Source organism: Schistocerca americana, chromosome 2, assembly GCF_021461395.2.
Source record: "Schistocerca americana isolate TAMUIC-IGC-003095 chromosome 2, iqSchAmer2.1, whole genome shotgun sequence".
Taxonomy (NCBI): domain Eukaryota; kingdom Metazoa; phylum Arthropoda; class Insecta; order Orthoptera; family Acrididae; genus Schistocerca; species Schistocerca americana.
In genome coordinates this window covers 1,090,975,896-1,091,002,600 of record NC_060120.1, presented here as the reverse complement: position 1 = coordinate 1,091,002,600, position 26,705 = coordinate 1,090,975,896, and positions in this window count along the sequence as shown.

Sequence of the window (26,705 nt, the reverse complement as noted above, 5' to 3'; positions counted from 1 at the left end):
AAAGTTAGAGTGTCAGTCCTCTTGTACTTAAGTCGGCATTGTGCCGTTTGAATTTAATTTCGATGGAATTTCTGTGTTTCATCGTCAATAAGAAGTTCCGAGGTATACAGTAAACCTGAAGTGAAGCATCGGAATCTAAAACCGGACTCACAGGAGAGGTTCAAAACATAGAAAGTTAGAGTGTCAGTCCTCTTGTACTTAAGTCGGCATTGTGCCTTTTGTATTAATTTCGGATGCAATTTCTGTGTTTCATCGTCAATAAGAAGGTCCAAGGGATACAGTAAACCTGAAGTGAAGCATCGGTATCTAAAGCTGGACTCACAGGAGAGGTTCAAATCATAGAAAGTTAGAGTGTCAGTCCTCTTGTACTTAAGTCGGCATTGTGCCTTTTTTATTAAATTCGGATGCAATTTCTGTGTTTCATCGTCAATAAGAAGGTCCAAGGGATACAGTAAACCTGAGGTGAAGCATCGGAATCTAAAACTGGACTCACAGGAGAAGTTCAAATCATTGAAAGTTAAAGTGTCAGTCCTCTTGTACTCCAGTCGGCATTATGCCGTCTGAATTTAATTCCGATGCAATTTCTGTGTTTCATCGTCAGTAAGACGTTCCGAGGTATACAGTAAACCTGAAGTGAAGCATGGGAATCTAAAACTGGACTCACAGGAGAGGTTCAAATCATATAAAGTGAGAGTGTCCGTCCTCTTGTACTTACGTCGGCAATGTGCCTTTTGTATTAAATTCGGATCCAATTTCTGGGTTTCATCGTCAATAAGAAGGTCCAAGGGATACAGTAAACCTGAAGTGAAGCATCGGAATCTAAAACTGGACTCACAGGAGTAGTTCAAATCATAGAAAGTGAGAGTGTCAGTCCTCTTGTACATAAGTCGGCATTGTGCCATTTATATTAAATTCGATTGCAATTTCTATGTTTCATCGTCAATAAGAAGGTCCAAGGGATACAGTAAACCTGAAGTGAAGCATCGGAATCTAAAACTGGACTAACAGGAGAGTTTCAAATCATAGAAGGTTAGAGTGTCAGTCCTCTTGTACTTATGTCGGCATTGTGACTCTTGAATTTAATTCCGATGCAATTTCTGTGTTTCATCGTCAATAAGAAAATCCGAGGTATACAGTAAACCTGAAGTGAAGCATCGGATCTAAAACTGGAGTCACAGGAGAGGTTATAATCATAGAAAGTGAGAGTGTCCGTCCTCTTGTTCTTAAGTCGGCATTGTGATTTTTGTATTAAATTTGGATGCAATTTCTGTGTTTCATCGTCAATAAGAAGGTCCAAGGGATACAGTAAACCTGAAGTGAAGCATCGGAATCTAAAACTGGCCTCACAGGAGAGGTTGAAATCATAGAAAGTTAGAATGTCAGACCTCTTGTACTTAAGTCGGCATTGTGCCTTCTGTATTAAATTCGGATGCAATTTCTGTGTTTCATCGTGAATACGAAGGTCCAAGGTACACAGTAAACCTGAAGTGAAGCATCGGAATCTAAAACTGGACTCACAGGAGAGGTTAAAATCATAGAATGTGAGAGTGTCGGTCCTCTTGTACTTAAGTCGCCATTGTGCCTTTTAATAGAATTCGGATGCAATTTCTGTGTTTCATCGTCAATAAGAAGGTCCAAGGGATGCAGTAATCCTGAAGTGAAGCAGCGGAATCTAAAACTGGACTCACAGGAGAGGTTCAAATCACAGAAAGTTAGAGTGTCAGTCGCCTTGTACTGAAGTCGGCATTGTGCCTTTTGTATTAAATTCGGATGCAATTTCGGTGTTCATCGTCAACAAGAGGGTCAAAATGATACAGTACCCTGAAGTGAAGCATCGGAATCTAAAACTGGACACACAGGAGAGGATCAAATCATAGAAAGTGAGAGTGTCAGTCCTCTTGTACTTAGGTCGGCATTGTGCCTTTTGTATTAAATTCGGGTGCAATTTCTGTGTTTCATCGTCAATAAGAAGGTCCAAGGGATACAGTAGCCCTGAAGCGAAGCATCGCAATCTAAAACTGGACTCACAGGAGAGGTTCAAATCATAGAAAGTGAGAGTGTCTGTCCTCATGTACTTAAGTCGGCATTGTGCCTTTTGTATTAAACTCGGATACATTTTCAGTGTTTCATTGTCATTAAGAAGGTCCAAGGGATACAGAAAACCTGAAGTGAAGCATCGGAATCTAAAACTGGACTCACAGGAGAGGTTCAAATCATAGAAAGATAGAGTGTCAGTCCTCTTGTACTTAAGTCGGCATTGTGCCTTTTGTATTAAATTCGGATGCAATTTCTGTGTTTCATCGTCAATTAAAAGGTCCAAGGGATACAGTAAACCTGAAGTGAAGCATCGAAATCTAAAACTGGACTCACTGGAGAGGTTCAAATCATAGAAAGTTAGAGTGGCAGTCCTCTTGTACTTAAGTCGGCATTGTGCCTTTTGAATTTAATTGCGATGCAATTTCTGTGCCTCATCGTCAATAAGAATGTCCAAAGTATACAGTAAATCGGAATTGAAGCATCGGAATCTAAAACTGGACTCACAGGAGAGGTTCAAATCATAGAAAGGGAGAGTGTCAGTCCTCTTGTACTTAAATTGGCATTGTGCCTTTTGTATTAAAGTCGGATGCAATTTCTGTGTTTCATCGTCAATAAGAAGGTCCAAGGTATACAGTAAACCTGAAGTGAAGCATCGGAATCTAAAACTGGAATCACAGGAGAGGATCAAATCTTAGAAAGTTAAAGTGTCAGTCCACTTGTACTTCAGTCGGCATTGTGCCGTTTGAATTTAATTCCGATGCAATTTCTGTGTTACATCGTCAATAAGACGTTCCGATGTAAACAGTAAACCTGAAGTGAAGCATCGGAATCTAAAACTGGACTCACAGGAGAGGTTCAAATCTTATAAAGTGAGAGTGTCCGTCCTCTTGTACTTACGTCGGCAATGTGCCTTTTGTATTAAATTCGGATGCAATTTCTGTATTTCATCGTCAATAAGAAGGTCCAAGGGATACAGTAAACCTGAAGTGAAGCATCGGAATCTAAAACTGTACTCACAGGAGAGTTTCAAATCATAGAAAGTTAGATTGTCAGTCCCCTTGTACTTAAGTCGGCATTGTGCCTTTTGAATTTAATTCCGATGCAATTTCTGTGTTTCATCGTCAATAAGAAGCTCAAGGTATACAGTAAACCTGAAGTGAAGCATCGGAATCTAAAACTGGACTCACAGGAGAGGTTCAAATCATAGAAAGTTAGAGTGTCAGTCCTCTTGTACTTAAGTCGGCATTGTGCCTTTTGTATTAAATTCGGATGCAATTTCTGTGTTTCATCGTCAATACGTAGGTCCAAGGTACACAGTAAACCTGAAGTGAAGCATCGGAATCTAAAACTGGACTCACAGGAGAGGTTTAAATCATAGAATGTGAGAGTGTCAGTCCTCTTGTACTTAAGTCGCCATTGTGCCTTTTGTATTGAATTCGGATGCAATTACTGTGTTTCATCGTCAATAAGAAAGTCCAAGGGAGACAGTAAACCTGAACAAAAGCATCGGAATCTAAAACTGGAATCACAGGAGAACTCCAAACCATAGAAAGTGAGAGTGTCAGTCCCCTTGTACTTAAGTCGGCATTGAGCCTTTTGTATTAAATTCGAATGCAATTTCTGTGTTTCATCGTTAATAAGATGGTTCAAGGGATACAGTAATCCTGAAGTGAAGCAGCGGAATCTAAAACTGGAATCACGGGAGAGGTTCAAATCACAGAAAGTTAGAGTGTCAGTCGTCTTGTACATAAAACGGCATTGTGCCTTTTGTATTAAATTCGGATGCAATTTCTGTGTTCATCGTCAATAGGAGGGTCCGAATGATACAGTACCCTGAAGTGAAGCATCGGAATCTAAAACTGGACTCACAGGAGAGGTTCAAAGCATAGAAAGTGAGAGTGTCAGTCCTCTTGTACTTAAGTCGGCATTGTGCCTTTTGTATCAAATTCGGATGCAATTTCTGTGTTTTTTCGTCAATAAGAAGGTCCAAGGGATACAGTAGCCCTGAAGCGAAGCATCGGAATCTAAAACTGGACTCACAGGAGAGGTTCAAATCATAGAAAGTGAGAGTGTCTGTCCTCTTGTACTTAAGTCGGCATTGTGCCTTTTGCATTAAACTCGGATGCAATTTCAGTGTTTCATTGTCAATAAGAAGGTCCAAGGGATACAGTAAACCTGAAGTGAAGCATCGGAATCTAAAACTGGACTCACAGGTGAGGTTCAAATCAAAGAATGTTAGAGTGTCAGTCCTCTTGTACTTAAGTCGGCATTGTGCCGTTTGAATTTAATTCCGATGGAATTTCTGTGTTTCATCGTCAATAAGAAGGTCCAAGGGATACAGTAAACCTGAAGTGAAGCAACGGAATCTAAAACTGGACTCTCAGGAGAGTTTCAAATCATAGAAAGTTAGAGTGTCAGTCCTCATGTACTTAAGTCGGCATTGTGCGTTTTGAATTTAATTCCGATGCAATTTCTGTGTTTCATCATCAATAAGAAGTTCCGAGGTATACAGTAAACCTGAAGTGAAGCATCGGAATCTAAAACTGGAGTCACGGGAGAGGTTCAAATCTTAGAAAGTGAGAGTGTCCGTCCTCTTGTACTTAGGTCGGCATTGTGATTTTTGTATTAAATTTGGATGCAATTTCTGTGTTTCATCGTCAATAAGAAGGTCCAAGGGATACAGTAAACCTGAAGTGAAGCATCGGAATTTAATACTGGACTCACAGGAGAGGTTCAAATCATAGAAAGTGAGAGTGTCAGTCCTCTTGTACATAAGTCGGCATTGTGCCATTTATATTAAATTCGGATGCAATTTCTGTGTTTCATCGTCAATAAGAAGGACCAAGGGATACAGTAAACCTGAAGTGAAGCATCGGAATCTAAAACTGGACTCACAGGAGAGGTTCAAATCATAGAATGTGAGAGTGTCAGTCCCCTTGTACTTAAGTCGCCATTGTGCCTTTTGTATTGAATTGGGATGCAATTTCTGTGTTTCATCGTCAATAAGAAGGTCCAGGGGATACAGTAAACCTGATAAAAGCATCCGAATCTAAAACTGGAATCACAGGAGAAGTCCAAACCATAGAAAGTGAGAGTGTCAGTCCTCTTGTACTTAAGTCGGCATTGAGCCTTTTGTATTAAATTCGAATGCAATTTCTGTGTTCATCGTCAATAGGAGGGTCCAAACGATACAGTACCCTGAAGTGAAGCATCGGAATCTAAAACTGGGCTCACAGGAGAGGTTCAAAGCATAGAAAGTCAGAGTGTCAGTCCTCTTGTACTTATGTCGGCATTGTGCCTTTTGTATTAAATTCGGATGCAATTTCTGTGTTTCATCGTCAATAAGAAGGTCCAAGGGATACAGTAGCCCTGAAGCGAAGCATCGGAATCTAAAACTGGACTCACAGGAGAGGTTCAAATCATAGAAAGTGAGAGTGTCTGTCCTCTTGTACTTAAGTCGGCATTGTGCCTTTTGTATTAAACTCGGATGCAATTTCAGTGTTTCATTGTCAATAAGAAGGTCCAAGGGATACAGTAAACCTGAAGTGAAGCATCGGAATCTAAAACTGGAATCACAGGAGAGGTTCAAATCATAGAAAGTTAGAGTGTCAGTCCCCTTGTACTTAAGTCGGCATTGTGCCGATTGAATTTAATTTCGATGGAATTTCTGTGTTTCATCGTCAATAAGAAGTTCCGAGGTATACAGTAAACCTGAAGTGAAGCATCGGAATCTGAAACTGGACTCACAGGAGAGGTTCAAAACATAGAAAGTTAGAGTGTCAGTCCTCTTGTACTTAAGTCGGCATTGTGCCTTTTGTATTAATTTCGGATGCAATTTCTGTGTTTCACCGTCAATAAGAAGGTCCAAGGGATACAGTAAACCTGAAGTGAAGCATCGGTATCTAAAGCTGGACTCACAGGAGAGGTTCAAATCATAGAAAGTTAGAGTGTCAGTCCTCTTGTACTTAAGTCGGCATTGTGCCTTTTTTATTAAATTCGGATGCAATTTCTGTGTTTCATCGTCAATAAGAAGGTCCAAGAGATACAATAAACCTGAGGTGAAGCATCGGAATCTAAAACTGGACTCACAGGAGAGGTTCAAATCATTGAAAGTTAAAGTGTCAGTCCTCTTGTACTCCAGTCGGCATTATGCCGTCTGAATTTAATTCCGATGCAATTTCTGTGTTTCATCGTCAATAAGACGTTCCGAGGTATACAGTAAACCTGAAGTGAAGCATGGGAATCTAAAACTGGACTCACAGGAGAGGTTCAAATCATATAAAGTGAGAGTGTCCGTCCTCTTGTACTTACGTCGGCAATGTGCCTTTTGTATTATATTCGGATGCAATTTCTGGGTTTCATCGTCAATAAGAAGGTCCAAGGGATACAGTAAACCTGAAGTGAAGCATCGGAATCTAAAACTGGACTCACAGGAGTAGTTCAAATCATAGAAAGTGAGAGTGTCAGTCCTCTTGTACATAAGTCGGCATTGTGCCATTTATATTAAATTCGGATGCAATTTCTATGTTTCATCGTCAATAAGAAGGTCCAAGGGATACAGTAAACCTGAAGTGAAGCATCGGAATCTAAAACTGGACTCACAGGAGAGGTTCAAATCATAGAAAGTTAGAATGTCAGACCTCTTGTACTTAAGTCGGCATTGTGCCTTTTGTATTAAATTGGGATGCAATTTCTGTGTTTCATTGTGAATACGAAGGTCCAAGGTACACAGTAAACCTGAAGTGAAGCATCGGAATCTAAAACTGGACTCACAGGAGAGGTTAAAATCATAGAATGTGAGAGTGTCAGTCCTCTTGTACTTAAGTCGCCATTGTGCCTTTTAATAGAATTCGGATGCAATTTCTGTGTTTCATCGTCAATAAGAAGGTCCAAGGGATTCAGTAAACCTGAACAAAAGCAACGGAATCTAAAACTGGAATCACAGGAGAAGTCCAAACCATAGAAAGTGAGAGTGTCAGTCCTCTTGTACTTAAGTCGGCATTGTGCCTTTTGTATTAAATTCGAATGCAATTTCTGTGTTTCATCGTCAAAAAGATGGATCAAGGGATGCAGTAATCCTGAAGTGAAGCAGCGGAATCCAAAAGTGGACTCACAGGCGAGGTTCAAATCACAGAAAGTTAGAGTGTCAGTCGCCTTGTACTGAAGTCGGCATTGTGCCTTTTGTATTAAATTCGGATGCAAATTCGGTGTTCATCGTCAACAAGAGGGTCAAAATAATACAGTACCCTGAAGTGAAGCATCGGAATCTAAAACTGGACACACAAGAGAGGATCAACTCATAGAAAGTGAGAGTGTCAGTCCTCTTGTACTTAGGTCGGCATTGTGCCTTTTGTATTAAATTCGGATGCAATTTCTGTGTTTCATCGTCAATAAGAAGGTCCAAGGGATACAGTAGCCCTGAAGCGAAGCATCGCAATCTAAAACTGGACTCACAGGAGAGGTTCAAATCATAGAAAGTGAGAGTGTCTGTCCTCATGTACTTAAGTCGGCATTGTGCCTTTTGTATTAAACTCGGATACATTTTCAGTGTTTCATTGTCATTAAGAAGGTCCAAGGGATACAGAAAACCTGAAGTGAAGCATCGGAATCTAAAACTGGACTCACAGGAGAGGTTCAAATCATAGAAAGATAGAGTGTCAGTCCTCTTGTACTTAAGTCGGCATTGTGCCTTTTGTATTAAATTCGGATGCAATTTCTGTGTTTCATCGTCAATTAAAAGGTCCAAGGGAAACAGTAAACCTGAAGTGAAGCATCGAAATCTATAACTGGACTCACTGGAGAGGTTCAAATCATAGAAAGTTAGAGTGGCAGTCCTCTTGTACTTAAGTCGGCATTGTGCCTTTTGAATTTAATTGCGATGCAATTTCTGTGCCTCATCGTCAATAAGAATGTCCAAAGTATACAGTAAATCGGAAGTGAAGCATCGGAATCTAAAACTGGACTCACAGGAGAGGTTCAAATCATAGAAAGTGAGAGTGTCTGTCCTCTTGTACTTAAGTCGGCATTGTGCCTTTTGTATTAAATTCGGATGCAATTTCTGTGTTTTATCGTCAATAAGAAGGTCCAAGGGATACAGTAGCCCTGAAGCGAAGCATCGGAATCTAAAACTGGACTCACAGGAGAGGTTCAAATCATAGAAAGTTAGAGTGTCAGTCCTCTTGTACTTAAGTCGGCATTGTGCCTTTTTTATTAAATTCGGATGCAATTTCTGTGTTTCATCGTCAATCAGAAGGTCCAAGGGATACAGTAAACCTGAGGTGAAGCATCGGAATCTAAAACTGGACTCACAGGAGAGGTTCAAATCATTGAAAGTTAAAGTGTCAGTCCTCTTGTACTCCAGTCGGCATTATGCCGTCTGAATTTAATTCCGATGCAATTTCTGTGTTTCATCGTCAATAAGACGTTCCGAGGTATACAGTAAACCTGAAGTGAAGCATGGGAATCTAAAACTGGACTCACAGGAGAGGTTCAAATCATATAAAGTGAGAGTGTCCGTCCTCTTGTACTTACGTCGGCAATGTGCCTTTTGTATTAAATTCGGATGCAATTTCTGGGTTTCATCGTCAATAAGAAGGTCCAGGGGATACAGTAAACCTGAAGTGAAGCATCGGAATCTAAAACTGGACTCATAGGAGTAGTTCAAATCATAGAAAGTGAGAGTGTCAGTCCTCTTGTACATAAGTCGGCATTGTGCCATTTATATTAAATTCGGATGCAATTTCTATGTTTCATCGTCAATAAGAAGGTCCAAGGGATACAGTAAACCTGAAGTGAAGCATCGGAATCTAAAACTGGACTAACAGGAGAGTTTCAAATCATAGAAAGTTAGAGTGTCAGTCCTCTTGTACTTATGTCGGCATTGTGACTTTTGAATCTAATTCCGATGCAATTTCTGTGTTTCATCGTCAATAAGAAGTTCCGAGGTATACAGTAAACCTGAAGTGAAGCATCGGATCTAAAACTGGAGTCACAGGAGAGGTTATAATCATAGAAAGTGAGAGTGTCCGTCCTCTTGTTCTTAAGTCGGCATTGTGATTTTTGTATTAAATTTGGATGCAATTTCTGTGTTTCATCGTCAATAAGAAGGTCCAAGGGATACAGTAAACCTGAAGTGAAGCATCGGAATCTAATACTGGACTCACAGGAGAGGTTCAAATCATAGAAAGTGAGAGTGTCAGTCCTCTTGTACATAAGTCGGCATTGTGCCATTTATATTAAATTCGGATGCAATTTCTGTGTTTCATCGTCAATAAGAAGGACCAAGGGATACAGTAAACCTGAAGTGAAGCATCGGAATCTAAAACTGGACTCACAGGAGAGGTTCAAATCATAGAATGTGAGAGTGTCAGTCCCCTTGTACTTAAGTCGCCATTGTGCCTTTTGTATTGAATTGGGATGCAATTTCTGTGTTTCATCGTCAATAAGAAGGTCCAAGGGATACAGTAAACCTGATAAAAGCATCCGAATCTAAAACTGGAATCACAGGAGAAGTCCAAACCATAGAAAGTGAGAGTGTCAGTCCTCTTGTACTTAAGTCGGCATTGAGCCTTTTGTATTAAATTCGAATGCAATTTCTGTGTTCATCGTCAATAGGAGGGTCCAAACGATACAGTACCCTGAAGTGAAGCATCGGAATCTAAAACTGGGCTCACAGGAGAGGTTCAAAGCATAGAAAGTCAGAGTGTCAGTCCTCTTGTACTTATGTCGGCATTGTGCCTTTTGTATTAAATTCGGATGCAATTTCTGTGTTTCATCGTCAATAAGAAGGTCCAAGGGATACAGTAGCCCTGAAGCGAAGCATCGGAATCTAAAACTGGACTCACAGGAGAGGTTCAAATCATAGAAAGTGAGAGTGTCTGTCCTCTTGTACTTAAGTCGGCATTGTGCCTTTTGTATTAAACTCGGATGCAATTTCAGTGTTTCATTGTCAATAAGAAGGTCCAAGGGATACAGTAAACCTGAAGTGAAGCATCGGAATCTAAAGCTGGAATCACAGGAGAGGTTCAAATCATAGAAAGTTAGAGTGTCAGTCCTCTTGTACTTAAGTCGGCATTGTGCCGATTGAATTTAATTTCGATGGAATTTCTGTGTTTCATCGTCAATAAGAAGTTCCGAGGTATACAGTAAACCTGAAGTGAAGCATCGGAATCTGAAACTGGACTCACAGGAGAGGTTCAAAACATAGAAAGTTAGAGTGTCAGTCCTCTTGTACTTAAGTCGGCATTGTGCCTTTTGTATTAATTTCGGATGCAATTTCTGTGTTTCATCGTCAATAAGAAGGTCCAAGGGATACAGTAAACCTGAAGTGAAGCATCGGTATCTAAAGCTGGACTCACAGGAGAGGTTCAAATCATAGAAAGTTAGAGTGTCAGTCCTCTTGTACTTAAGTCGGCATTGTGCCTTTTTTATTAAATTCGGATGCAATTTCTGTGTTTCATCGTCAATAAGAAGGTCCAAGGGATACAGTAAACCTGAGGTGAAGCATCGGAATCTAAAACTGGACTCACAGGAGAGGTTCAAATCATTGAAAGTTAAAGTGTCAGTCCTCTTGTACTTCAGTCGGCATTATGCCGTCTGAATTTAATTCCGATGCAATTTCTGTGTTTCATCGTCAATAAGACGTTCCGAGGTATACAGTAAACCTGAAGTGAAGCATGGGAATCTAAAACTGGACTCACAGGAGAGGTTCAAATCATATAAAGTGAGAGTGTCCGTCCTCTTGTACTTACGTCGGCAATGTGCCTTTTGTATTATATTCGGATGCAATTTCTGGGTTTCATCGTCAATAAGAAGGTCCAAGGGATACAGTAATAATGAAGTGAAGCATCGGAATCTAAAACTGGACTCACAGGAGTAGTTCAAATCATAGAAAGTGAGAGTGTCAGTCTTCTTGTACATAAGTCGGCATTGTGCCATTTATATTAAATTCGGATGCAATTTCTATGTTTCATCGTCAATAAGAAGGTCCAAGGGATACAGTAAACCTGAAGTGAAGCATCGGAATCTAAAACTGGACTCACAGGAGAGGTTCAAATCATAGAAAGTTAGAATGTCAGACCTCTTGTACTTAAGTCGGCATTGTGCCTTTTGTATTAAATTGGGATGCAATTTCTGTGTTTCATCGTGAATACGAAGGTCCAAGGTACACAGTAAACCTGAAGTGAAGCATCGGAATCTAAAACTGGACTCACAGGAGAGGTTAAAATCATAGAATGTGAGAGTGTCAGTCCTCTTGTACTTAAGTCGCCATTGTGCCTTTTAATAGAATTCGGATGCAATTTCTGTGTTTCATCGTCAATAAGAAGGTCCAAGGGATTCAGTAAACCTGAACAAAAGCAACGGAATCTAAAACTGGAATCACAGGAGAAGTCCAAACCATAGAAAGTGAGAGTGTCAGTCCTCTTGTACTTAAGTCGGCATTGTGCCTTTTGTATTAAATTCGAATGCAATTTCTGTGTTTCATCGTCAAAAAGATGGATCAAGGGATGCAGTAATCCTGAAGTGAAGCAGCGGAATCCAAAACTGGACTCACAGGCGAGGTTCAAATCACAGAAAGTTAGAGTGTCAGTCGCCTTGTACTGAAGTCGGCATTGTGCCTTTTGTATCAAATTCGGATGCAATTTCGGTGTTCATCGTCAATAAGAAGGTCCAAGGGATACAGTAAACCTGAGGTGAAGCATCGGAATCTAAAACTGGACTCACAGGAGAGGTTCAAATCATTGAAAGTTAAAGTGTCAGTCCTCTTGTACTTCAGTCGGCATTATGCCGTCTGAATTTAATTCCGATGCAATTTCTGTGTTTCATCGTCAATAAGACGTTCCGAGGTATACAGTAAACCTGAAGTGAAGCATGGGAATCTAAAACTGGACTCACAGGAGAGGTTCAAATCATATAAAGTGAGAGTGTCCGTCCTCTTGTACTTACGTCGGCAATGTGCCTTTTGTATTATATTCGGATGCAATTTCTATGTTTCATCGTCAATAAGAAGGTCCAAGGGATACAGTAAACCTGAAGTGAAGCATCGGAATCTAAAACTGGACTCACAGGAGAGGTTCAAATCATAGAAAGTTAGAATGTCAGACCTCTTGTACTTAAGTCGGCATTGTGCCTTTTGTATTAAATTGGGATGCAATTTCTGTGTTTCATCGTGAATACGAAGGTCCAAGGTACACAGTAAACCTGAAGTGAAGCATCGGAATCTAAAACTGGACTCACAGGAGAGGTTAAAATCATAGAATGTGAGAGTGTCAGTCCTCTTGTACTTAAGTCGCCATTGTGCCTTTTAATAGAATTCGGATGCAATTTCTGTGTTTCATCGTCAATAAGAAGGTCCAAGTGATTCAGTAAACCTGAACAAAAGCAACGGAATCTAAAACTGGAATCACAGGAGAAGTCCAAACCATAGAAAGTGAGAGTGTCAGTGCTCTTGTACTTAAGTCGGCATTGTGCCTTTTGTATTAAATTCGAATGCAATTTCTGTGTTTCATCGTCAAAAAGATGGATCAAGGGATGCAGTAATCCTGAAGTGAAGCAGCGGAATCCAAAACTGGACTCACAGGCGAGGTTCAAATCACAGAAAGTTAGAGTGTCAGTCGCCTTGTACTGAAGTCGGCATTGTGCCTTTTGTATTAAATTCGGATGCAATTTCGGTGTTCATCGTCAACAAGAGGGTCAAAATGACACAGTACCCTGAAGTGAAGCATCGGAATCTAAAACTGGACACACAAGAGAGGATCAAATCATAGAAAGTGAGAGTGTCAGTCCTCTTGTACTTAGGTCGGCATTGTGCCTTTTGTATTAAATTCGGATGCAATTTCTGTGTTTCATCGTCAATAAGAAGGTCCAAGGGATACAGTAGCCCTGAAGCGAAGCATCGCAATCTAAAACTGGACGCACAGGAGAGGTTCAAATCATAGAAAGTGAGAGTGTCTGTCCTCATGTACTTAAGTCGGCATTGTGCCTTTTGTATTAAACTCGGATACATTTTCAGTGTTTCATTGTCATTAAGAAGGTCCAAGGGATACAGAAAACCTGAAGTGAAGCATCGGAATCTAAAACTGGACTCACAGGAGAGGTTCAAATCATTGAAAGTTAAAGTGTCAGTCCTCTTGTACTTCAGTCGGCATTATGCCGTCTGAATTTAATTCCGATGCAATTTCTGTGTTTCATCGTCAATAAGACGTTCCGAGGTATACAGTAAACCTGAAGTGAAGCATGGGAATCTAAAACTGGACTCACAGGAGAGGTTCAAATCATATAAAGTGAGAGTGTCCGTCCTCTTGTACTTACGTCGGCAATGTGCCTTTTGTATTATATTCGGATGCAATTTCTGGGTTTCATCGTCAATAAGAAGGTCCAAGGGATACAGTAATAATGAAGTGAAGCATCGGAATCTAAAACTGGACTCACAGGAGTAGTTCAAATCATAGAAAGTGAGAGTGTCAGTCTTCTTGTACATAAGTCGGCATTGTGCCATTTATATTAAATTCGGATGCAATTTCTATGTTTCATCGTCAATAAGAAGGTCCAAGGGATACAGTAAACCTGAAGTGAAGCATCGGAATCTAAAACTGGACTCACAGGAGAGGTTCAAATCATAGAAAGTTAGAATGTCAGACCTCTTGTACTTAAGTCGGCATTGTGCCTTTTGTATTAAATTGGGATGCAATTTCTGTGTTTCATCGTGAATACGAAGGTCCAAGGTACACAGTAAACCTGAAGTGAAGCATCGGAATCTAAAACTGGACTCACAGGAGAGGTTAAAATCATAGAATGTGAGAGTGTCAGTCCTCTTGTACTTAAGTCGCCATTGTGCCTTTTAATAGAATTCGGATGCAATTTCTGTGTTTCATCGTCAATAAGAAGGTCCAAGGGATTCAGTAAACCTGAACAAAAGCAACGGAATCTAAAACTGGAATCACAGGAGAAGTCCAAACCATAGAAAGTGAGAGTGTCAGTCCTCTTGTACTTAAGTCGGCATTGTGCCTTTTGTATTAAATTCGAATGCAATTTCTGTGTTTCATCGTCAAAAAGATGGATCAAGGGATGCAGTAATCCTGAAGTGAAGCAGCGGAATCCAAAACTGGACTCACAGGCGAGGTTCAAATCACAGAAAGTTAGAGTGTCAGTCGCCTTGTACTGAAGTCGGCATTGTGCCTTTTGTATCAAATTCGGATGCAATTTCGGTGTTCATCGTCAATAAGAAGGTCCAAGGGATACAGTAAACCTGAGGTGAAGCATCGGAATCTAAAACTGGACTCACAGGAGAGGTTCAAATCATTGAAAGTTAAAGTGTCAGTCCTCTTGTACTTCAGTCGGCATTATGCCGTCTGAATTTAATTCCGATGCAATTTCTGTGTTTCATCGTCAATAAGACGTTCCGAGGTATACAGTAAACCTGAAGTGAAGCATGGGAATCTAAAACTGGACTCACAGGAGAGGTTCAAATCATATAAAGTGAGAGTGTCCGTCCTCTTGTACTTACGTCGGCAATGTGCCTTTTGTATTATATTCGGATGCAATTTCTATGTTTCATCGTCAATAAGAAGGTCCAAGGGATACAGTAAACCTGAAGTGAAGCATCGGAATCTAAAACTGGACTCACAGGAGAGGTTCAAATCATAGAAAGTTAGAATGTCAGACCTCTTGTACTTAAGTCGGCATTGTGCCTTTTGTATTAAATTGGGATGCAATTTCTGTGTTTCATCGTGAATACGAAGGTCCAAGGTACACAGTAAACCTGAAGTGAAGCATCGGAATCTAAAACTGGACTCACAGGAGAGGTTAAAATCATAGAATGTGAGAGTGTCAGTCCTCTTGTACTTAAGTCGCCATTGTGCCTTTTAATAGAATTCGGATGCAATTTCTGTGTTTCATCGTCAATAAGAAGGTCCAAGTGATTCAGTAAACCTGAACAAAAGCAACGGAATCTAAAACTGGAATCACAGGAGAAGTCCAAACCATAGAAAGTGAGAGTGTCAGTGCTCTTGTACTTAAGTCGGCATTGTGCCTTTTGTATTAAATTCGAATGCAATTTCTGTGTTTCATCGTCAAAAAGATGGATCAAGGGATGCAGTAATCCTGAAGTGAAGCAGCGGAATCCAAAACTGGACTCACAGGCGAGGTTCAAATCACAGAAAGTTAGAGTGTCAGTCGCCTTGTACTGAAGTCGGCATTGTGCCTTTTGTATTAAATTCGGATGCAATTTCGGTGTTCATCGTCAACAAGAGGGTCAAAATGACACAGTACCCTGAAGTGAAGCATCGGAATCTAAAACTGGACACACAAGAGAGGATCAAATCATAGAAAGTGAGAGTGTCAGTCCTCTTGTACTTAGGTCGGCATTGTGCCTTTTGTATTAAATTCGGATGCAATTTCTGTGTTTCATCGTCAATAAGAAGGTCCAAGGGATACAGTAGCCCTGAAGCGAAGCATCGCAATCTAAAACTGGACGCACAGGAGAGGTTCAAATCATAGAAAGTGAGAGTGTCTGTCCTCATGTACTTAAGTCGGCATTGTGCCTTTTGTATTAAACTCGGATACATTTTCAGTGTTTCATTGTCATTAAGAAGGTCCAAGGGATACAGAAAACCTGAAGTGAAGCATCGGAATCTAAAACTGGACTCACAGGAGAGGTTCAAATCATAGAAAGATAGAGTGTCAGTCCTCTTGTACTTAAGTCGGCATTGTGCCTTTTGTATTAAATTCGGATGCAATTTCTGTGTTTCATCGTCAATTAAAAGGTCCAAGGGATACAGTAAACCTGAAGTGAAGCATCGAAATCTAAAACTGGACTCACTGGAGAGGTTCAAATCATAGAAAGTTAGAGTGGCAGTCCTCTTGTACTTAAGTCGGCATTGTGCCTTTTGAATTTAATTGCGATGCAATTTCTGTGCCTCATCGTCAATAAGAATGTCCAAAGTATACAGTAAATCGGAAGTGAAGCATCGGAATCTAAAACTGGACTCACAGGAGAGGTTCAAATCATAGAAAGTGAGAGTGTCTGTCCCCTTGTACTTAAGTCGGCATTGTGCCTTTTGTATTAAATTCGGATGCAATTTCTGTGTTTTATCGTCAATAAGAAGGTCCAAGGGATACAGTAGCCCTGAAGCGAAGCATCGGAATCTAAAACTGGACTCACAGGAGAGGTTCAAATCATAGAAAGTTAGAGTGTCAGTCCTCTTGTACTTAAGTCGGCATTGTGCCTTTTTTATTAAATTCGGATGCAATTTCTGTGTTTCATCGTCAATAAGAAGGTCCAAGGGATACAGTAAACCTGAGGTGAAGCATCGGAATCTAAAACTGGACTCACAGGAGAGGTTCAAATCATTGAAAGTTAAAGTGTCAGTCCTCTTGTACTCCAGTCGGCATTATGCCGTCTGAATTTAATTCCGATGCAATTTCTGTGTTTCATCGTCAATAAGAATGTCCAAAGTATACAGTAAATCGGAAGTGAAGCATCGGAATCTAAAACTGGACTCACAGGAGAGGTTCAAATCATAGAAAGGGAGAGTGTCAGTCCTCTTGTACTTAAGTTGGCATTGTGCCTTTTGTATTAAAGTCGGATGCAATTTCTGTGTTTCATCGTCAATAAGAAGGTCCAAGGTATACAGTAAACCTGAAGTGAAGCATCGGAATCTAAAACTGGAATCACAGGAGAGGATCAAATCTTAGAAAGTTAAAGTGTCAGTCCTCTTGTACTTCAGTCGGCATTGTGCCGTTTGAATTTAATTCCGATGCAATTTCTGTGTTACATCGTCAATAAGACGTTATGATGTAAACAGTAAACCTGAAGTGAAGCATCTGAATCTAAAACTGGACTCACAGGAGAGGTTCAAATCATATAAAGTGAGAGTGTCCGTCCTCTTGTACTTACGTCGGCAATGTGCCTTTTGTATTAAATTCGGATGCAATTTCTGTATTTCATCGTCAATAAGAAGGTCCAAGGGATACAGTAAACCTGAAGTGAAGCATCGGAATCTAAAACTGTACTCACAGGAGAGTTTCAAATCATAGAAAGTTAGAGTGTCAGTCCTCTTGTACTTAAGTCGGCATTGTGCCTTTTGAATTTAATTCCGATGCAATTTCTGTGTTTCATCGTCAATAAGAAGTTCAGAGGTATACAGTAAACCTGAGGTGAAGCATCGGAATCTAAAACTGGACTCACAGGAGAGGTTCAAATCATAGAAAGTTAGATTGTCAGTCCCCTTGTACTTAAGTCGGCATTGTGCCTTTTGAATTTAATTCCGATGCAATATCTGTGTTTCATCGTCAATAAGAAGTTCAAGGTATACAGTAAACCTGAAGTGAAGCATCGGAATCTAAAACTGGACTCACAGGAGAGGTTCAAATCATAGAAAGTTAGAGTGTCAGTCCTCTTGTACTTAAGTCGGCATTGTGCCTTTTGTATTAAATTCGGATGCAATTTCTGTGTTTCATCGTCAATACGTAGGTCCAAGGTACACAGTAAACCTGAAGTGAAGCATCGGAATCTAAAACTGGACTCACAGGAGAGGTTTAAATCATAGAATGTGAGAGTGTCAGTCCTCTTGTACTTAAGTCGCCATTGTGCCTTTTGTATTGAATTCGGATGCAATTACTGTGTTTCATCGTCAATAAGAAAGTCCAAGGGAGACTGTAAACCTGAACAAAAGCATCGGAATCTAAAACTGGAATCACAGGAGAAGTCCAAACCATAGAAAGTGAGAGTGTCAGTCCCCTTGTACTTAAGTCGGCATTGAGCCTTTTGTATTAAATTCGAATGCAATTTCTGTGTTTCATCGTTAATAAGATGGTTCAAGGGATACAGTAATCCTGAAGTGAAGCAGCGGAATCTAAAACTGGAATCACGGGAGAGGTTCAAATCACAGAAAGTTAGAGTGTCAGTCGTCTTGTACATAAGTCGGCATTGTGCCTTTTGTATTAAATTCGGATGCAATTTCTGTGTTCATCGTCAATAGGAGGGTCCGAATGATACAGTACCCTGAAGTGAAGCATCGGAATCTAAAACTGGACTCACAGGAGAGGTTCAAAGCATAGAAAGTGAGAAAGTCAGTCCTCTTGTACTTAAGTCGGCATTGTGCATTTTGTATTAAATTCGGATGCAATTTCTGTGTTTTATCGTCAATAAGAAGGTCCAAGGGATACAGTAGCCCTGAAGCGAAGCATCGGAATCTAAAACTGGACTCACAGGAGAGGTTCAAATCATAGAAAGTGAGAGTGTCTGTCCTCTTGTACTTAAGTCGGCATTGTGCCTTTTGCATTAAACTCGGATGCAATTTCAGTGTTTCATTGTCAATAAGAAGGTCCAAGGGATACAGTAAACCTGAAGTGAAGCATCGGAATCTAAAACTGGACTCACAGGTGAGGTTCAAATCAAAGAATGTTAGAGTGTCAGTCCTCTTGTACTTAAGTCGGCATTGTGCCGTTTGAATTTAATTCCGATGGAATTTCTGTGTTTCATCGTCAATAAGAAGTTCCGAGGTATACAGTAAACCTGAAGTGAAGCATCGGAATCTAAAGCTGGACTCACAGGAGAGGTTCAAATCATAGAAACTTAGAGTGTCAGTCCTCTTGTACTTAAGTTGGCATTGTGCCTTTTCTATTAAATTCGGATGCAATTTCTGTGTTTCATCGTCAATAAGAAGGTCCAAGGGATACAGTAAACCTGAAGTGAAGCATCGGTATCTAAAGCTGGACTCACAGGAGAGGTTCAAATCATAGAAAGTTAGAGTGTCAGTCCTCTTGTACTTACGTCGGCAATGTGCCTTTTGTATTAAATTCTGATGCAATTTCTGTGTTTCATCGTCAATAAGAAGGTCCAAGGGATACAGTAAACCTGAAGTGAAGCATCGGAATCTAAAACTGGACTCACAGGAGTAGTTCAAATCATAGAAAGTGAGAGTGTCAGTCCTCTTGTACATAAGTCGGCATTGTGCCATTTATATTAAATTCGGATGCAATTTCTATATTTCATCGTCAATAAGAAGGTCCAAGGGATACAGTAATCCTGAAGTGAAGCATCGGAATCTAAAACTGGACTCTCAGGAGAGTTTCAAATCATAGAAAGTTAGAGTGACAGTCCTCATGTACTTAAGTCGGCATTGTGCGTTTTGAATTTAATTCCGATGCAATTTCTGTGTTTCATCGTCAATAAGAAGTTCCGAGGTATACAGTAAACCTGAAGTGAAGCATCGGAATCTAAAACTGGAGTCACAGGAGAGGTTCAAATCTTAGAAAGTGAGAGTGTCCGTCATCTTGTACTTAGGTCGGCATTGTGATTTTTGTACTAAATTTGGATGCAATTTCTGTGTTTCATCGTCAATAAGAAGGTCCAAGGGATACAGTAAACCTGAAGTGAAGCATCGGAATCTAATACTGGACTCACAGGAGAGGTTCAAATCATAGAAAGTGAGAGTGTCAGTCCTCTTGTACATAAGTCGGCATTGTGCCATTTATATTAAATTCGGATGCAATTTCTGTGTTTCATCGTCAATAAGAAGGACCAAGGGATACAGTAAACCTGAAGTGAAGCATCGGAATCTAAAACTGGACTCACAGGAGAGGTTCAAATCATAGAATGTGAGAGTGTCAGTCCCCTTGTACTTAAGTCGCCATTGTGCCTTTTGTATTGAATTGGGATGCAATTTCTGTGTTTCATCGTCAATAAGAAGGTCCAAGGGATACAGTAAACCTGATAAAAGCATCCGAATCTAAAACTGGAATCACAGGAGAAGTCCAAACCATAGAAAGTGAGAGTGTCAGTCCTCTTGTACTTAAGTCGGCATTGAGCCTTTTGTATTAAATTCGAATGCAATTTCTGTGTTCATCGTCAATAGGAGGGTCCAAACGATACAGTACCCTGAAGTGAAGCATCGGAATCTAAAACTGGGCTCACAGGAGAGGTTCAAAGCATAGAAAGTCAGAGTGTCAGTCCTCTTGTACTTATGTCGGCATTGTGCCTTTTGTATTAAATTCGGATGCAATTTCTGTGTTTCATCGTCAATAAGAAGGTCCAAGGGATACAGTAGCCCTGAAGCGAAGCATCGGAATCTAAAACTGGACTCACAGGAGAGGTTAAAATCATAGAAAGTGAGAGTGTCTGTCCTCTTGTACTTAAGTCGGCATTGTGCCTTTTGTATTAAACTCGGATGCAATTTCAGTGTTTCATTGTCAATAAGAAGGTCCAAGGGATACAGTAAACCTGAAGTGAAGCATCGGAATCTAAAACTGGAATCACAGGAGAGGTTCAAATCATAGAAAGTTAGAGTGTCAGTCCTCTTGTACTTAAGTCGGCATTGTGCCGATTGAATTTAATTTCGATGGAATTTCTGTGTTTCATCGTCAATAAGAAGTTCCGAGGTATACAGTAAGCCTGAAGTGAAGCATCGGAATCTGAAACTGGACTCACAGGAGAGGTTCAAAACATAGAAAGTTAGAGTGTCAGTCCTCTTGTACTTAAGTCGGCATTGTGCCTTTTGTATTAATTTCGGATGCAATTTCTGTGTTTCATCGTCAATAAGATGGTCTAAGGGATACAGTAAACCTGAAGTGAAGCATCGGTATCTAAAGCTGGACTCACAGGAGAGGTTCAAATCATAGAAAGTTAGAGTGTCAGTCCTCTTGTACTTAAGTCGGCATTGTGCCTTTTTTATTAAATTCGGATGCAATTTCTGTGTTTCATCGTCAATAAGAAGGTCCAAGGGATACAGTAAACCTGAGGTGAAGCATCGGAATCTAAAACTGGACTCACAGGAGAGGTTCAAATCATTGAAAGTTAAAGTGTCAGTCCTCTTGTACTCCAGTCGGCATTATGCCGTCTGAATTTAATTCCGATGCAATTTCTGTGTTTCATCGTCAATAAGACGTTCCGAGGTATACAGTAAACCTGAAGTGAAGCATGGGAATCTAAAACTGGACTCACAGGAGAGGTTCAAACCATATAAAGTGAGAGTGTCCGTCCTCTTGTACTTACGTCGGAAATGTGCCTTTTGTATTATATTCGGATGCAATTTCTGGGTTTCATCGTCAATAAGAAGGTCCAAGGGATACAGTAAACCTGAAGTGAAGCATCGGAATCTAAAACTGGACTCACAGGAGTAGTTCAAATCATAGAAAGTGAGAGTGTCAGTCCTCTTGTACATAAGTCGGCATTGTGCCATTTATATTAAATTCGGATGCAATTTCTATGTTTCATCGTCAATAAGAAGGTCCAAGGGATACAGTAAACCTGAAGTGAAGCATCGGAATCTAAAACTGGACTCACAGGAGAGGTTCAAATCATAGAAAGTTAGAATGTCAGACCTCTTGTACTGAAGTCGGCATTGTGCCTTTTGTATTAAATTGGGATGCAATTTCTGTGTTTCATCGTGAATACGAAGGTCCAAGGTACACAGTAAACCTGAAGTGAAGCATCGGAATCTAAAACTGGACTCACAGGAGAGGTTAAAATCATAGAATGTGAGAGTGTCAGTCCTCTTGTACTTAAGTCGCCATTGTGCCTTTTAATAGAATTCGGATGCAATTTCTGTGTTTCATCGTCAATAAGAAGGTCCAAGGGATTCAGTAAACCTGAACAAAAGCAACGGAATCTAAAACTGGAATCACAGGAGAAGTCCAAACCATAGAAAGTGAGAGTGTCAGTCCTCTTGTACTTAAGTCGGCATTGTGCCTTTTGTATTAAATTCGAATGCAATTTCTGTGTTTCATCGTCAAAAAGATGGATCAAGGGATGCAGTAATCCTGAAGTGAAGCAGCGGAATCCAAAACTGGACTCACAGGCGAGGTTCAAATCACAGAAAGTTAGAGTGTCAGTCGCCTTGTACTGAAGTCGGCATTGTGCCTTTTGTATTAAATTCGGATGCAATTTCGGTGTTCATCGTCAACAAGAGGGTCAAAATGATACAGTACCCTGAAGTGAAGCATCGGAATCTAAAACTGGACACACAAGAGAGGATCAAATCATAGAAAGTGAGAGTGTCAGTCCTCTTGTACTTAGGTCGGCATTGTGCCTTTTGTATTAAATTCGGATGCAATTTCTGTGTTTCATCGTCAATAAGAAGGTCCAAGGGATACAGTAGCCCTGAAGCGAAGCATCGCAATCTAAAACTGGACTCACAGGAGAGGTTCAAATCATAGAAAGTGAGAGTGTCTGTCCTCATGTACTTAAGTCGGCATTGTGCCTTTTGTATTAAACTCGGATACATTTTCAGTGTTTCATTGTCATTAAGAAGGTCCAAGGGATACAGAAAACCTGAAGTGAAGCATCGGAATCTAAAACTGGACTCACAGGAGAGGTTCAAATCATAGAAAGATAGAGTGTCAGTCCTCTTGTACTTAAGTCGGCATTGTGCCTTTTGTATTAAATTCGGATGCAATTTCTGTGTTTCATCGTCAATTAAAAGGTCCAAGGGATACAGTAAACCTGAAGTGAAGCATCGAAATCTAAAACTGGACTCACTGGAGAGGTTCAAATCATAGAAAGTTAGAGTGGCAGTCCTCTTGTACTTAAGTCGGCATTGTGCCTTTTGAATTTAATTGCGATGCAATTTCTGTGCCTCATCGTCAATAAGAATGTCCAAAGTATACAGTAAATCGGAAGTGAAGCATCGGAATCTAAAACTGGACTCACAGGAGAGGTTCAAATCATAGAAAGGGAGAGTGTCAGTCCTCTTGTACTTAAGTTGGCATTGTGCCTTTTGTATTAAAGTCGGATGCAATTTCTGTGTTTCATCGTCAATAAGAAGGTCCAAGGTATACAGTAAACCTGACGTGAAGCATCGGAATCTAAAACTGGAATCACAGGAGAGGATCAAATCTTAGAAAGTTAAAGTGTCAGTCCTCTTGTACTTCAGTCGGCATTGTGCCGTTTGAATTTAATTCCGATGCAATTTCTGTGTTACATCGTCAATAAGACGTTCCGATGTAAACAGTAAACCTGAAGTGAAGCATCGGAATCTAAAACTGGACTCACAGGAGAGGTTCAAATCATATAAAGTGAGAGTGTCCGTCCTCTTGTACTTACGTCGGCAATGTGCCTTTTGTATTAAATTCGGATGCAATTTCTGTGTTTCATCGTCAATAAGAAGGTCCAAGGGATACAGTAAACCTGAAGTGAAGCATCGGAATCTAAAACTGTACTCACAGGAGAGTTTCAAATCATAGAAAGTTAGAGTGTCAGTCCTCTTGTACTTAAGTCGGCATTGTGCCTTTTGAATTTAATTCCGATGCAATTTCTGTGTTTCATCGTCAATAAGAAGTTCAGAGGTATACAGTAAACCTGAGGTGAAGCATCGGAATCTAAAACTGGACTCACAGGAGAGGTTCAAGTCATAGAAAGTTAGATTGTCAGTCCCCTTGTACTTAAGTCGGCATTGTGCCTTTTGAATTTAATTCCGATGCAATTTCTGTGTTTCATCGTCAATAAGAAGTTCAAGGTATACAGTAAACCTGAAGTGAAGCATCGGAATCTAAAACTGGACTCACAGGAGAGGTTCAAATCATAGAAAGTTAGAGTGTCAGTCCTCTTGTACCTAAGTCGGCATTGTGCCTTTTGTATTAAATTCGGATGCAATTTCTGTGTTTCATCGTCAATACGTAGGTCCAAGGTACACAGTAAACCTGAAGTGAAGCATAGGAATCTAAAACTGGACTCACAGGAGAGGTTTAAAACATAGAATGTGAGAGTGTCAGTCCTCTTGTACTTAAGTCGCCATTGTGCCTTTTGTATTGAATTCGGATGCAATTACTGTGTTTCATCGTCAATAAGAAAGTCCAAGGGAGACAGTAAACCTGAACAAAAGCATCGGAATCTAAAACTGGAATCACAGGAGAAGTCCAAACCATAGAAAGTGAGAGTGTCAGTCCCCTTGTACTTAAGTCGGCATTGAGCCTTTTGTATTAAATTCGAATGCAATTTCTGTGTTTCATCGTTAATAAGATGGTTCAAGGGATACAGTAATCCTGAAGTGAAGCAGCGGAATCTAAAACTGGAATCACGGGAGAGGTTCAAATCACAGAAAGTTAGAGTGTCAGTCGTCTTGTACATAAGTCGGCATTGTGCCTTTTGTATTAAATTCGGATGCAATTTCTGTGTTCATCGTCAATAGGAGGGTCCGAATGATACAGTACCCTGAAGTGAAGCATCGGAATCTAAAACTGGACTCACAGGAGAGGTTCAAAGCATAGAAAGTGAGAGTGTCAGTCCTCTTGTACTTAAGTCGGCATTGTGCCTTTTGTATTAAATTCGGATGCAATTTCTGTGTTTTATCGTCAATAAGAAGGTCCAAGGGATACAGTAGCCCTGAAGCGAAGCATCGAAATCTAAAACTGGACTCATAGGAGAGGTTCAAATCATAGAAAGTGAGAGTGTCTGTCCTCTTGTACTTAAGTCGGCATTGTGCCTTTTGCATTAAACTCGGATGCAATTTCAGTGTTTCATTGTCAATAAAAAGGTCCAAGGGATACAGTAAACCTGAAGTGAAGCATCGGAATCTAAAACTGGACTCACAGGTGAGGTTCAAATCAAAGAATGTTAGAGTGTCAGTCCTCTTGTACTTAAGTCGGCATTGTGCCGTTTGAATTTAATTCCGATGGAATTTCTGTGTTTCATCGTCAATAAGAAGTTCCGAGGTATACAGTAAACCTGAAGTGAAGCATCGGAATCTAAAACTGGACTCACAGGAGAGGTTCAAATCATAGAAACTTAGAGTGTCAGTCCTCTTGTACTTAAGTTGGCATTGTGCCTTTTGTATTAAATTCGGATGCAATTTCTGTGTTTCATCGTCAATAAGAAGGTCCAAGGGATACAGTAAACCTGAAGTGAAGCATCGGTATCTAAAGCTGGACTCACAGGAGAGGTTCAAATCATAGAAAGTTAGAGTGTCAGTCCTCTTGTACTTAAGTCGGTATTGTGCCTTTTGAATTTAATTCCGATGCAATTTCTGTGTTTCATCGTCAATAAGAAGTTCCGAGGTATACAGTAAACCTGAAGTGAAGCATCGGAATCTAAAACTGGAGTCACAGGAGAGGTTCAAATCATAGAAAGTGAGAGTGTCCGTCCACTTGTACTTAAGTCGGCATTGTGATTTTTGTATTAAATTTGGATGCAATTTCTGTGTTTCATCGTCAATAAGAAGGTCCAAGGGATACAGTAAACCTGAAGTGAAGCATCGGAATCTAAAACTGGACTCACAGGAGTAGTTCAAATCATAGAAAGTGAGAGTGTCAGTCCACTTGTACATAAGTCGGCATTGTGCCATTTATATTAAATTCGGATGCAATTTCTGTGTTTCATCGTCAATAAGAAGGTCCAAGGGATACAGTAAACCTGAAGTGAAGCATCGGAATCTAAAACTGGACTCACAGGAGAGGTTCAAATCATAGAAAGATAGATTGTCAGTCCCCTTGTACTTATGTCGGCATTGTGCCTTTTGAATTTAATTCCGATGCAATTTCTGTGTTTCATCGTCAATAAGAAGTTCCAAGGTATACAGTAAACCTGAAGTGAAGCATCGGAATCTAAAACTGGACTCACAGGAGAGGTTCAAATCATAGAAAGTTAGAGTGTCAGTCCTCTTGTACTTAAGTCGGCATTGTGCCTTTTGTATTAAATTCGGATGCAATTTCTGTGTTTCATCGTCAATACGAAGGTCCAAGGTACACAGTAAACCTGAAGTGAAGCATCGGAATCTAAAAGTGGACTCACAGGAGAGGTTCAAATCATAGAAAGTGAGAGTGTCAGTCCTCTTGTACTTAAGTCGCTATTGTGCCTTTTGTATTGGGATCGAATGCAATTTCTGTGTTTCATCGTTAATAAGATGGTTCAAGGGATACAGTAATCCTGAAGTGAAGCAGCGGAATCTAATACTGGACACACGGGAGAGGTTCAAATCACAGAAAGTTAGAGTGTCAGTCGTCTTGTACTTAAGTGGCACTGTGCCTTTTGTATTAAATTCGGATGCAATTTCTGTGTTCATCGTCAATAGGAGGGTCCAAATGATACAGTACCCTGATGTTAAGCATCGGAATCTAAAACTGGACTCACTGGAGAGGTTCAAAGCATAGAAAGTGAGAGTGTCAGTCCTCTTGTACTAAAGTCGGCATTGTGCCTTTTGTATTAAATTCGGATGCAATTTCTGTGTTTCATCGTCAATAAGAAGGTCCAAGGGATACAGTAGCCCTGAAGCGAAGCATCGGAATCTAAAACTGGACTCACAGGAGAGGTTCAAATCAAAGAAAGTGAGAGTGTCTGTCCTCTTGTACTTAAGTCGGCATTGTGCCTTTTGTATTAAACTCGGATGCAGTTTCAGTGTTTCATTGTCAATAAGAAGGTGCAAGGGATACAGTAAACCTGAAGTGAAGCATCGGAATCTAAAACTGGACTCACAGGAGAGGTTCAAATCATAGAAAGTTAGAGTGTCAGTCCTCTTGTACTTAAGTCGGCATTGAGCCTTTTGTATTAAATTCGAATGCAATTTCTGTGTTTCATCGTTAATAAGATGGTTCAAGGGATACAGTAATCCTGAAGTGAAGCAGCGGAATCTAAAACTGGAATCACGGGAGAGGTTCAAATCACAGAAAGTTAGAGTGTCAGTCGTCTTGTACTTAAGTCGGCATAGTGCCTTTTGTATTAAATTCAGATGCAATTT